Genomic DNA, 14,791 nt, shown 5'->3' with positions numbered 1-14,791 from the left:
AAAGTAATAAATTGATGAAATAGAGTGACTACCTCTTGGGCACCGTGTTTAGTATGCCACATTACATTAAAGCATTTAAAATGAGAACAATTCTATAAGGCGATACGTTACCCCAAATTTGCAAGTGGTTATATGTCTGAGATAGTGGGATTGGGTAGGTAGGATTAGATATGCAGAGAGTTTTTAAAACTCTTCAGGTTAAAACTGAAAAAAAAAAAAAAAAAACTAATAGAGGAATTATGTCTGGCAACTGGCTAATGTCCCAAAGCAATCAGCAAATTAGTCAGTCTTTCCCACGTCAGCCGCCCTAACGTGTACTCACGGAGGAATGGTCTGTGTGTCTTCTTGAGGACGTCTTTATCAGAGCCCACTGCGTACTACAACACTGTTCATCCCGGAGAACTGAGGAACCTCTGCCACGTCTGCATAATTGTGACTCCTGGAGGACAGTGACTATGAATTGCTTACATTTACGTCTCTCAGGGTGCTTTCAATTGAGGATCACTTGGTATAACTTCAGTCAGATTGTGGGAACATCCTATCTCGGGATTTAGCACGTGCCATAAAAAAAAACTCTAAACTATCCATTAACATCGGGTCTGATAAAATCAGGGTCACTCAAGTCCCAACTCTGGAATGCTGTGGTGTCTGTGGCTAAGACTTAATGAAATTACATGTTCATGATTTGGTAACTGAATTTCTTTTCACAGTACAGAGAGCTGACTTTCTGCCAAGAAAGATATGTTTAGTAGATGTGTTATCATAGAAAATCAAATATAATTTTTTTATTCTTTATAAAGATGAAAACTCGCTGGAAATTCATAGAGATTATCCTTTGCATCACCAGAGTTCCCATGACTTCTCGCTTATGGTTGAAGAAGGTCTACGAAAAGCACCGTTAGGAGGACAGAGGTGAGAAAAGAAGGAGGGTTTTGTTCATTTGATTTGCTCATTTGATTCTCTCCCCGAAAGGTTAAGATCCTGTTTTTCCAGGATCAGGCCACTGGCTCCTCCTCTTCTTCAGGCTGAAATGAGAATAGTCATCTCCAAGCTATTACATTTTCCCTTGCGGTAACTCTACAAACACTTTTAAACAACACATTGTAAAGAAATCCTCACTGAATTATCATTTTGAATGCACCATCTGTTTTCTGTTGGAACTTTGACTGACAGAAATATCAACCCTCAAGACATAAAACAGTCCTAAATTTATTGCATCTGCCGTCTCCATCATCCCTTCTGGAGCTTTTTTTTTTTTTAACCGCCATGTTAAGCCTCCCGATCTTTGCCTTACTGACTCTTTCTCTCACCTTGCAAAAGGCTGTAATCCCCTCCCTTGTTATCCTTTTTTTTTTTTTTTAAGCTTTTTTGCTTAGTATTGACCCACATTATTCCTGTTCTTGCCATAATCATAGCTTAATTTTCTAAAGGTTAAAGGCTACTGCAGCCAAATGGATTACAAGACTTCAAAATTCCCTGCGAACATAAGCTGCAAATGGCATAAATGACTTTTACTAGGTGCATGTGGCCCCGGAAACACTTCCCCAATGGCTCAGTGGGTAAAGAATCTGCCTGCAATGCAGGAGACACAGGAGACTGAGGTTTGATCCCTGGGTGGGCAAGATCCCCAGGAAGAAGAAATGGCAACCCACCCAGTATCCTTGCCAGGAAAATCCCGTGGATAGAGCCTGGCAGGCCACAGTCCACGGGGTTGCAAAGCGTTGGACATGACTTATGATAATATTTGGATTTTTTAATACCACCTGTACTGCTATCTGGGGCGTCCAGGTGGCCTTAGTGGTATAAAATCTACTTGCCAGTGCAGGACACATAGTGAGAGTTGGGCTCAATCCCTGGTCAGGAAGATCCCCCGGAGGAGGGCACGGCAACCCACTCTAGTATTCTTGCCTGGAGGATCCCACGGACAGAGGAGCCTGGCCTGCAGTCTATATGGTCGCACAGAGTCAGACACAACTGAAGCGACTTAGCAGTAGCAGCAGTACTGCTATGTGCAAATAAGCGCTGATCTGAAAGTGGCTTTGTGACTTGAGACTAATGTGTTTTAGGTGAAAAAATGTTTCATGGCACAGAGATTTCTGGTAATTATTATCTGTGTCAGTTGCCTTGAATCTCGTAACTGACCCTGGAATACTTATGACAATAGCCTTTACATCTACAGAATATAAAAACAACCTTCAAAGTTAAAGAGAATCATTCTTCTATTGATTCACTTGTCAAACATAATCAATGTCTACTGTGTGTCAGGCACCATGTTTGGTTTACAGATTTCAAAATTGAATAGGATATAATCTCTGCCTTTAAGAAATTTACAGCTAGTGGAAGAGGCAGAAACATAAGCAGAAAGCATAATATAATGTAGAAGAGCAATAGAGAAACAGAGAAACAAATGAAACAATGAAGGAGCATAAAGGAGGAGCCAATTTACATTGAGTGATTACAGAAGATTTTCCAGAGGAGATGATTTCTAAACTAAATCAACAGGAGTGGGAATGTACAACTGCCTCCTGAATATCCTATAAAAATTTCAGACTCAGCAAGAGTCAGAGTAATGCATCATCACTTACCACATATATGCTCCTTCTGCATTCCTTCGTTTCTTAGGTGCCATTCAGCTGCCTAAGATACAAACCAGGACAGCAGCCATACTCAATCAATCAACTACAGAGTCCTACCAGTTTAGTTCCTTCAAAAGACTGGAAAGCAAGGGCTGACCAAGCATGAGTTAGAATTGATAAGAACACTGAGAACTCCACTGTGGTTGGAAATTAGGATGAGCTAATCTCATGATTGAACTTCCCTGGTAGCTCAGCTGGTAAAGAATCCACCTGCAATGCAGGAGACCCTGGACCGATTCCTGGGTTGGGACGATCCCCCCTGGAGAAGGGATGGGCTACTCATTCCAGCCCTCTTGGGCTTCCCTAGTGGCTCAGACGGTACAGAATCCACCTGTAATGTGAGAGATCTGGGTTTGATCCCTGCTTTGGGAAGATCCTCTGGAGGAGGGCATGGCAACCCACTCCAGTATTCTTGCCTGGAGAACCCCCATGGACAGAGGGGCCTGTGAGAGGGTCGCAGAGTCAGACACGACTGAGCTTCATGTTTACAGGAATTTCTCCAAAGATATGCAAATCTCCACTTACAAATATATAAAGCAAAAATAATCATTGAATGATTTAACTTTTCAGAGACAATGTAAGAGATCTTTGTATCAGACTGTCTGGGATTTCATTTTCACAGCAGTGCCCTTGAAAATTTAGATATAACCCCTTAAGGTGAGGGTGGGGAAAGTAATCAGTTCAGACACACCAGAGAATTATTACTTTTCCTGAGTAATAATACTTGTGGAGTATGCTTTACATAAGAATATTTTTGAAACAAGCAAACAAAAAGGTTGAGACAGCAAGGCTGAGGTTAAGAGGAAAGAGAATGTCTCTGAGCACCGATCACTGGTCATGATACTAATCTGCCACTCAAGAGAGAGATTATTTCTCTTAAATTTCTAGTTTTATAACAAAGCCCTTCTTAAGATTTGAGTAAACATAAAGACATAATATGGGCTTCCCTGGTGGCTCAGATGGTAGGAAATCTGCCTGCAACTCAGGAGACCCAGACATCATATAATTTCATTTAAAGTAGGTTGTTATCAAGACAATGGCTTCATTAAAATAACTACAAAACAAATAAGGGAGGCTATTTTGAAGTACTAGCTATTTTTAAAAAATCAATCCATCCAGAATATGTTATCAGTTTTTTTGTTGCTTTTAGTCTCTAAGTCATTCTTGTGAAATTAATGCAATTTGAAGACTGCATTAGGGTAAAGTAAATGAAATTACAAATTACTTAGATTATAGCACAGAATTTTGATGTTTAACACAAACTGAATATTTCTACTCTTCATTTTTCGGTTCATTTTACAAAGTAAGCTTACAGGTGAATATTCTAAAATTACTTATGCTAAATAAAGTACTTTCATTTCACAAGTGCTTTGTCATTGTTGCTGTTACCAGTGCAGCCAAAAAATAAGTAAATAAAAAATAGATAATTGTCCTTCCCATTTCCTCTCTCTGCTTCTCTTTCACACACACACACAGTGGAACATCTATAATCTGTTTTTACTTTAGGCTCACATAAACACATGGATTTCCTGCCTTTCTTAACCCCCAAAAATATCCACTGCATCTCATTTTGGGGCTGTTTACCTCTCTATATATATTTAAAACTCTTTCTTTAAAGTTTCATAACATAAGGCAAAAACCTCTTGGGTAAGTACACTCCACACAGCAGCGTGTAGCCCAATTATTCAACGTCCGTGTCAATGCTATACTGCATTGACACTGATAGTGAACTCTGATGATTTCAATTTGTGCCTAAAGCTTGAATGGAGGTTAGTGAACAGCAGTGTATTCCCAAGAGTAAATTCTCCTCACTCTATGTTTCTCTCATCCTCCAGAGATGCCACATAACTTGGAAACTCTAAGTAGATCACGGCCTATATTTTTAGTTCAATATAAAATAATGCCTTTTATATGCAATCATTTTTTCCTTAGGGCCATTAAAGGACTCACTAAGTGTATTGTCTTAAGCATGCCTATGCCCTAGTGCAAAAGGAAAATAAGCCTGATGGTAATTCTTCAGCTAAAAAAACTTTGAAGAAGAGAAGTAATTTTCCTGGGACTTTCTTGGTGGTCCTGTGGTTAAAAATCCACTTGCCAGTGCAGGGGACACAGGTTCGATCCCTGGTCTGGGAGGATCTCACACGCCATGGGGCAACCGAGGCCATGTACTCTATTACAGAGTCCACGCGGCAAATAACGAAGCCAGCGCACTATAGTCTCCGTGCTACGCTCAAGAGGCCCCACTCTCCACAGCTAGAGGACAGCCCACGCGCAGCAACAGAGACCTACTGCAGCCAAAAACAAGTAAAAAATAGATAATTGTCCTTCCCATTTCCCCTCTCTCCTTCTCTTTCACACACACACACAGTGGAACATCTATAATCTGTTTTTACTTTAGGCTCACATAAACACATGGATTTCCTGCCTTTCTTAACCCCCAAAAATATCCACTGCATCTCATTTTGGGGCTGTTTACCTCTCTATATATATTTAAAACTCTTTCTTTAAAGTTTCATAACATAAGGCAAAAAGCTCTTGGGTGAGTACCCTCCACACCACTGAAAAATAGCCTCTCCCTGATGGAGCCAGCACTAGAACATCAAAGTTAAAGAAAGCTATAAAGTATTCTCCAAGGAACTGAGAAAGTATAAACCTCATCCTCTTCAGATATAACTATGCCCAAGCTTTCTGAAAATAGTAGGTTTTTCTCTAAGATGGAAGACAAAAGTTATCTTCCCTTTTATCATAAAATATAACCTCAGCATATGTAAATCCAGCTCTGGAGTCCAAAACAAGTCATTCCTAAAGTTTAATGAAAAGTAATTTTATAGATACTTTAAATTTTAATGACTGAGACACTTAGGCAAAACACATTGCCCTCTGTTCTGGCTGGGATGAACAATATGTAATATTTTATGTTATCCAAGTTAATCAGGAAACATTTACTCATGATGCTTTTGAGGATTCCAAAATTATCATTAATTTATTGATATTTGGAACCTAAGTCCCAATTTCTAATGTTTCTTGGATCTTCTACTGCTTTATAGGATACAGCTTTCAAGGATCCTAGGGTATTCTGTGTTGATGCTGCCCTCACAGTGATATCAGAAGATAAAGTGACAGATACATACAAAAACCCTACAAAATTGCTAAATCAATTCCAATAAATCAAAATAAATGAGAAGTTGTAATTTTCCTATTCTGTTTTGTTGTTGACACATCAGTTATTCTTGGTCACTTCAGACATGTCCGACAATTTGCAACCCTATAGACTGTAATACGTCAGACTCCTCTGTCCATGGGATTCTCCAGGCAAAGATACTAGAGTGGGTTGCTATGCTCTCCTCCAGGGGATCTTCCCAACCCAGGGATCGAACCCAGCTCTCATTCTGTCTCCTGCATTGGCAGGTGAGTTCTTTACCACTAGCACCACCTGGGAAGCCCTTAGTCAGTATCTTAGAAGCACTAAAACAAATATGGGACAATCCAAGCACAAGTCAAACAACTGGCCTTAACTTTCTGGGCTGTCTAAAGGCCGTGAGACTCTCTCAGCCTTCTCAAGCTGGCTCAGGACCAGTTTTGGTCACAGACACACAGAACTGTTAGGAAAAGAGATAGAACATATTTTCTGCATGAGAGTATCTTTGGTTAAATCTATTGTTCATTCTTCTTGCTTCCTTTTACAAAAATTGAGAGTCCATTAGTTGCTGAGTAGAGGTGAATCATGTATTAAAAAAATATGGATCACAGATAATGTAATATTAAAAATATTTGGTGCAGCCTAGTTGAGGCTGATGCCAAGTAGTTCAGTTCAGTTAAGTCGCTCAGTCATGTCCGACTCTTTGAGACCCCATGGACTACAGCACACTAGGCCTCCCTGTCCGTCAACTCCTGGGGTTTACTCAAACTCATGTACATTGAGTTGGTGATGCCCTCCAACCCTCTCATCCTCTGTCATCCCCTTCTCCTCCCACCTTCAATGTTTCCCAGCATCAGGGTCTTTTCCAATGAGTCAGTTCTTCACATCAGGTGGCCTAAGTATTGGAGTTTCAGCTTTAGCATCAGTCCTTCCAATGAATATTCAGGACTGATTTCCTTTAGATAGACTGGTTGGATCTCCTTGCAGTCCAAGGAGCTCTCAAGAGTCTTCTCCAACACCTCAGTTCAAAAGCATCGATTCTTCAGCACTCAGCCCTCTTTATAGTCCAACTCTCACATCCATACTTGACTACTGGAAATGCTAATAAAGAGCCCACTATGGATTTCCATGAGGTCTAAGATGAATTGTTCAGCTTCTCCATTTACTCCTCATCCTGTTATGTTCCTTAAGATGAGTGAACTCTTTAGATAGAGGCAAAACATCAACTAAAATAATGCTAGTGTAAATTTGTGTATTTTACATGTGAAAGGAGGGCTTTGGTCTAAAATGCTCAACATAATTGATTTTGACTAGGAGATTTACTGCAAATAAGTGTCTTAGGACAATAGTCTCTGATAAGCCTAAAATTAAGTTTACCCTCAAAGAAAAACTCTTGACCATGAGAGCTAAGCTGTTTCCAATGCCTGAGTTAATCCCTGCTAAGAAGTTGTCCATACAGTATAACTTACTTTTTAGCCAATGAAGTACCAGTAGCTATTTAATACTTTCATTCATAGATGCATAATGTCCTAATAAATGTAGAGCTTTAGAGGAGAACAATCTGAGTTCCAAATCTGATTGTTCCAATTACAGACTGTGACATTTATTTGATCTTTCCATCTCAATTTCCTTTTCTATAAAATGAGTATAAAATAGTACATATGTATAATAATAGGACTATTGAGAAGCTTAACTGAGTCAATAGTTATAATATCTTTAGTCTACCACTGTGTGTGGTATTTAATTAGAGTAAAATAAATGTTAGCTATTTTTCTACACCAAAGAATTTAAACAGATAGGTCAGAGTTATCCTAAGATATATAAAATTTAAAGTTTCTTGAATAAGATTACTAAATTGAGATAAAAGAGGAACATCTAACTTCATTAACTCCTTTACCTACTTGTTTACCATGATTTTTATAAGCCCTATGTTCATGCTTATTCATACATTTAGGCACATAAAATCTTGAGATGGTTTAATATAGATCGATTAGTTTATAGTGTTTTGCCTCTCCTTTCTGTATCTCATCCTCAGTCCCCTAATTTTGGGACAAAAGAAAATACAGTTAAAACTGGGTGGTGCTTCAGCAACCTGCCTTCCCTTCCCAGGACGTAAAGACAAATAAAGGTTTTGTTCCTTGTCTCAAGATAGCGTCAACACAGCCTGCAGCAGCACCGTCAACACCACCCCTGTGATGCCAGGGAATCGTGGGGATTGCCGCTGTGCTGGTGCCAATTTGCTGCCTGGGATCCTTGAAAGGCTACACCAGAGTGCTTTCCAGTTTTTAAACTTCTTCCACAGGCTCATGAGAGGGATCCTGGGGCCTCTGCACGTGATTAGAAGTACGGTTTTCCATATTCTCCTCTCCACCTCCCCGTGAACTGCAAACGTCAGTGAGCCTCTTACTCTCTAAGTCTGGAGGACTCTTCAGCTGTCTATACAATGGCATTCATAATAATATTTGAAACTTAGGGTAGTTTGTAAGAAATATCCAATGAATTATCTATCTGTTCATCTAATCTGTTACAGAAGATTTGATTCCTACAGATGTTTCAAAAGTTAATAACAAAATAACCTTCCAAGCATTCAAAAGCACATAATTTCTTTTGGAGGTATCAGAGTAATATAATAACAAACGGAAGAGAAGGATGCCAATAAAGAGTGTGTTAAGTCACCATATGGGCAACAAAGGCTAAATCTCATGAGGAAATGCTGTGAAACCGTGTAAACACAAGCCACATGCAATGGCTAATTTTATGTGTCCTCTTGTCTAGGCTATAGTGTTCAGTCATTTGGTCAGTCTAGATGTTGCCATGAAGGTATTTCTTAGATGTGATTAACATTCACAATCGGTAGACCTTCAGTAAAGCAGATTGCCCTACAAAATATGCACGAGCCTTATCCAATCAGTTGAAGGCCTTAGGAGCAAAGACTGAGGTTTCCTGAAGAAGACAGAGTTCTGTCCCAAGACTGTGACCTACCCTCTGCTGAAGGTCTTCTATAGAAACACAGGAGGAATATACTAGGAATATGTTTTTATAAACTAATCAGTTGAGTGTTGCAGTGATGTAATATGAAAACGTTCACAGCTTAGACTTCCGCAGACTACCTTTGCTTCAGCTATTCATTCCTTCTAGTGATTCTTCTTTCCTTTGTGGTGTTTCCTGCAAATTAAATAGTGATAATTCCCGGCTCAACAAGAAACCAGAGCTCCATCTAGGGGTAGAGTCCCAGGCTGAGATCTAGAAAGTAAGTGTTACAACATATACAACATATTTCATGTAATTTACAGATGGAAATTTTCTTAAGGAAAATAAAATTGTATTTGAAAAATCATGTTTTACCAAAATAAAAGGAAAAAGACTGTGACAAAAAAAAAAACAAACCCTGCCCAAGTTTCTAGCCCGCTGGCCTGCTCTGCAGATTTTGAACTCAAAACTACAATATCAGCTTCCTTAAACGTCCAGTCTGCTGGCCTGTCTTATAAACAACACATGTGCCAGCTCCCATGTGAACCAACTCCTTAAAATCTCTCTCTTTCCCCTTCTCCTTCCTTTTCCTCTTCTCTCCATCCTTCTCTCTTCTCCTCTCCCTTCCCCCACTTATTCTATCACCCAATGAATAAAGATCATTGACAAACCAGCTCCCTCAATCATTTACTCTCATCTTGGCTGAAAGATAATTAATATGATACTGCGGAAGCGTAAAGTGTACACTGTGATGGTTTGATACACATAGATATTGTGGAACATTTTTTATAATAAGAGTAGTTAACATGCCCTTCACTTCACATAATTACCGTTTTGTTGTTGTTGATGTTGGTGTGAGAACCTTAAAATGCTTCCTGCAACTTTCAGGTACATAACACAGCTCTGGGAAAAACCTGAGAGCTCTTCAAGCCCCCGAAATGAAGCAACTGGTGATTGGAAGTGGGCTGGTTGCACACCAGACTAGTGGGATCCAGGCAGTATGAGCGAAGAACAGACTTACCTTCTCAGTCCACTCCTGGCATCTGCTTGCTCAGACTGATAGCTTATCACAATTCTAAAACAAAAACAAGCAAAAAAAAAAAAAAAAAGAAGAAGGTTTAGTGGGTTCAACTGAAGTGCCTGTGGTTCCAGTCCATCCATTCCCGCTGCCTCTATCTTCTTTCTCCCTCAGCCTGCACGTCTGCTGGTCTTGCTTGTCTGGCGAGGTAGTCCAGACCTTTATGCCCGAGAGGCCTGTGCCCCCAGCTGTCAGACCCTGTCCGGGCCTTTGTTGCTGCAGTGACCGGTTTATAGTTTGTACCAAATATGGAAGCAGCGAGAAACACCACAGCCAGTCTCCTGAGTTCCAGACACGCTCCTCCCTGCCGCTGCTATTAGAGGCAGCTGTTAGGGCTCCTGACAAGCAGGGTCCTGTCTTCTCTTTGTTGGTCTATGGAAATGAGGGTCCAAAACGACCACACCAGAAGGTATAACTTTAAGTTTTACAAAAAAATCCTTGTTTTGTTTCTTTGCAGATGTGTCGATTTTTTCTTCACTTGAAAAAATCAGCTTTATCAAGGTATAATTGAGGTAAGAATTCACCAATATTAAGATTTTGAAACTTTGAACAAATAAAGTTATCTAGGTGCAATGCTAATGATACAAAACAGAATTGGCAAACTACAGCTCACAGGTCATATTTAGGCACTGCCTATTTTTACAAAAATCATTTGAACATAGCCATGCCCTTTCATTTATGTGTTGTCTGTGGCTGTTCTGCACTACAATGACAGAGTTGTGTGGAAGCCACAGAGAGTATATGACCAGCAAAGTTAAAATACTCATCATTTGTACCTTTATAGAAGTTTACTAATCTCTGATATAGAACATTTCCTTCACCCACAAAATTCCATCATACCCCTTTGCAATTAATCTCCTATTTTTAGTACCAACACCTAGCATCACAGATGAGCCTATTGCCACCACAGTTTTGACTTTTCTAAATTTTTTTCCAGAGTTATTGAGATAAAATTGACGTACAACTTAAGCTCAAGGTGTGTAACATAATTAGATATACCACAAAATAAATACCACAATAGATTTCGTGGTATCCAGCTCTCATAAGATAGAACTTTAAAGAAAGAGAAAAAAATTTTCCTTTTGATGAGAATGGTTAGGTATTACTCTCTTAACAATTTTCCTTTTAACATACGTTGTTAGTTATCTTTATCATGTTGTAACTTATATCTCTATTCTTTATAACTGGAAGATTGTAACTTCGAAATACCTTCATCTAATTACCCCTCCCTCCACTACCCTCTGCCTCTGGTAACCAAAAATCTGATCTCTCTTCTATGAATTTGTTTGTTTGTATTTGAAGTATAGTCGACCTGCAACACTGTTAGTTCCTGGTATACAACAGAGTGATTCAGTAATTCTATACATTTCAAAATGATAACCACGATATCTGTAGCTTTCCTCTGTTACCATACAAAGATATCACATAATTATTGACTCTATTACCCATGAGAGTGTGTTAGTCACTCAGTCGTGTGACTTTTTGCGACCTCATGGACTGTAGCCCACCAGGCTCCTTTGTCTATGGAATTCTCCAGGCAAGAATACTGGAGTGGGTTGCCATGCTCTCCGCAAGGGGATCTTCCCGACCCTGGCATCAAACCCAGGTGACCTGCATTGCAGGTAGATTCTTTACTGTCTGAGTCACCCGGGACACCCCGTATTACCCCTGATGTAAGTTTAATACCTGTGACATTTATTTTGTAAATAAAAGTTTATATATTTCAAAGTCCTTTTCCTATTTCTTTCCTCCCACCCCACACCCCTTCCTCTGGAAGCTACATGCTTGTGCTCTGAGTCTATGATTGCTTCTGTTTAGTTGTATTTGTTCATTTATTTTGTTTTTCAGATTCCATAAGTTAAATCATAAAATGTTTGTTTTTTCTCTGATTTATTTCACTTAGCATAGTACCATTAAGTCCATCCATGTTATCACAAATGGCAAGAATTCATTTATTTTTATATTTGACAAATACTCCATGATGTATATAGTGTGTGTGTATACACACACACAAACACACACACAATGTATATATACTATATATGGTATATATGTACCATATAGCCTTTATCTATTCATCTACCAGCATCAAGCCATGGTTGCTTCCATATGTTGGCTATTGTAAAAGATACTACAAGGAACAGAAAGGTGCACATATCTTTTCCAATTAAGACTTTTAAATTCTCTGTTTTCTTCAGGTAAATACCCAAGAGTAGAACTGCTTTATCATATGATAGTTCTGGGCTTCCCAGGTGGTGCTAGTGGCAAAGAACCCACTTGCCAGTGCAGGAGACCTAAGAGACGTGGGTCAACCCCCGGGTCAGGAAGAGCCCCTGGAGGACGGAGGTCCTGGCAGCCCCCTCCAGAATTTCTTGCCTGGAGAATCCCATGGACAGAGGAGCCTGGTGGGCTACAGTCCATGGGGTCACAAAGAGTCAGACTTGACGAAGCAGCTTAGCATGCCCGCATGCATGTTAGTTCTATTTGTATTATTTTGAAGAATCTACATATTGTTTTCCATTGTGGGTGCATCATCTTACATTCTCACCAAGAGTGCGTTAGAATTCACTTTTCTCCACATTCTTGTCAACAGTTCTTACCTGTTCTCTTTTTATAACAGCAATTTTGACAGGTGTGAGATGATATCTCATTATGGTTTTGATTTTCATTTCCCTGATGATTAGTGATGTTGAGCATCTTTTCCTATGTCTGTTGTCCAACTGTCGGTTTTCTTTGGACAAATGTCAATTCAGATCTTCTGCCTATTTTTTTTTTTACTGGGTTGTTTGTGTTTTTGATGTTTAATTATATGTGTTCATTGTATATTTTGGCTGTTAACCCCTTGTTAGATGTGTCATTTGTGAATCTCTTCTCCCTTAAGCAAGCTGCCTTTAGGTTAGGTGGTAATTTCTTGCTCAGTAGCAAAAGCTAAGAAGCTTGATGTAGTCCTATTTGTTTATTTTATCTTTTGTTTCCTTTGCCTGAGGAGACAGATCCAAAAAACAAATATTACAAAGAATCTATGTCAAAGAGTGTGCAACCTATGTTTTCTTCTAGAAATTATACAGTTTCAGGTCTTACATTGAAGTCTTTCATCTATTTTTTAGCTTATTTTTGTATACAGTGTGAGCAAGCAGTCCAGTGTGATTCTTTAACATGTAGCTGTCCAGTTTTCCCAAGACCATATATTGAAGATGTTGTCTTTTTCTCGCTTATATTCTTGCCTCATTTGTCATACATTAATCATGCATATAACTGTGGGTCTATTTCTGTGCTCTTTATTCAGCTCTATTGATCTATGTGTCTGTTATTCTGCCAGTACCAAACTGTTTTGATTAACTTTTTGTAGCTTTATAGTATAGTTTGAAATCATGGCATGAGATAGCTCCTGGGGTTTTTCTTCTTTCTTAATGTTTTCTGGCTATTCAGGATCTTTGGTGGTTACATACAGATTTTAGAATCATTTGTTCTAGTCCTGTGAAAGTGTCAGCAGTATTTTGATAATGATGGCATTGAATCTGAAAATTGACTTGGGTAGTATGATCATTTTAACAACATTAACTCTTCCAAGTCATGAGCACAGTGTGGCTTCCATTTGGTTGTGTCATTTTGAATTTCTTTCGTCAGTGTCTTATAGTGTTCTGAGTACAGGTATTTAAAATCTTTAGTTAGATTTCTTCCCAAGTATTTTATTCTTTTTGATGCACTTGTGAATGGGATTGTTTCCTTAGTTTCCTTTTTATGATAGTTTGTTGTTAGTGGTAGAAATTTCTGTATATCAATTTTGTACTTTGCAACCTCACTGAACACATTGATGAAGTCTAACAATTTTTTGGTAAATTTTTAGAATTTTTCTATGTATTGCATCCTGTCATCTGAAAACAGTGAGCTATACTTCTTCCTTTCCAATTTGAATTTTATTTATTTTTCTTGATTTGCTGTGGCTAGGACTTGCCATTCTATTTTAAATGAAAGTGGCAAGAACAAGCATCATTGTTGTGCTCCTGATCTTAGACTAAATGCTTTCATCTTTTCAACATTAAATATGGTGTTACCTGTGGGCTTGCTATTTATGGCCTTTTTTATGTTTTGTTCCCTTTATTCCAACTTTCTTGAGAGTTTTTACTGTGGATGTATATTTGGATTATGTCAAATGCTTTCACTTCATCTGTTGATATGATCTTGTAATTTTTATCCTATGTTTTATTAATGTGATCACATTGACTGATTTGTGAATATCAATCCATCCTTGCAAATAAGATATATCTTATTTGATCACAGTATATGTTCCTTTTAATGTTTTGCTGAAATAGGCTTGTAATATTTTGTTGGTAATTTTTTCAGTATTGCTCATCTGTGATATTTGCCTGTAATTTTTTATGTGCGATATCTTCCACCTGGTTTTCTTATATGGATGACGCTGGCCTCAGTGAATGAGTTCAGATGCATTCCTTCCTCTGTGATGTTTTGGTATAATTTGAAAAGGATAGTTATTAACTCCTCTTCAAAATACCTGGTAGAATTTACTTGTGAAGCCACCTGGCCCTAGATTTTTGTTTGTTGTTTGTTTTTTATTGCTTCATCAATTTCTTTGCTGGCAATTTGATTGCTCATATTTTCTATTTCTTCCTGATACACCTTGGAGAAATTATACAGTTCTAGAAATTTATCATTTCTTCTAGTTTGTCCTTTTTATTGGCATATAATTGTTCATTGTAATCTCTTATATTCCTTTGTATGTATGTGGTATTGACTGTAACTTCTCTATTTTCATTTCTGATTTTATTGATTTGGGTCCTCTCTCTTTTTTTTGTAATGAGTTGGGTTAAAGTTTATCAATTTCATTTATATTTTCAAAGAACCAACTCTTAGGTTCATTGATATTTTCTATTGCTTATAAAGTCTCTCATTCTGCACTGATTTTTTGTCTCTTTTCTTCTACTAACTTTGGGTTTTATTTGTTCTCCT

At 38.4% G+C, this 14,791-nt stretch overlaps 1 long non-coding RNA gene across 1 annotated transcript in view; it reads right to left on the bottom strand.

Annotated features, from left to right (window-relative positions):
• Window positions 1–14,791, bottom strand: part of LOC133042386 (uncharacterized) — a 139,358-nt gene that overhangs the window by 24,401 nt on the left and 100,166 nt on the right. The window contains exon 2 of the long non-coding RNA XR_009689484.1: window positions 9,767–9,820. This is a non-coding gene — a long non-coding RNA (uncharacterized LOC133042386). The remainder of the gene's footprint in view (window positions 1–9,766; window positions 9,821–14,791) is intronic.

The sequence above is a fragment of the Dama dama genome, chromosome 21 (genome assembly GCF_033118175.1).
Source record: "Dama dama isolate Ldn47 chromosome 21, ASM3311817v1, whole genome shotgun sequence".
Classification (NCBI taxonomy): Eukaryota; Metazoa; Chordata; class Mammalia; order Artiodactyla; family Cervidae; genus Dama; species Dama dama.
Note: the sequence above shows the minus strand (reverse complement) of the source record. Positions and strands in the feature narration are given on the sequence as shown.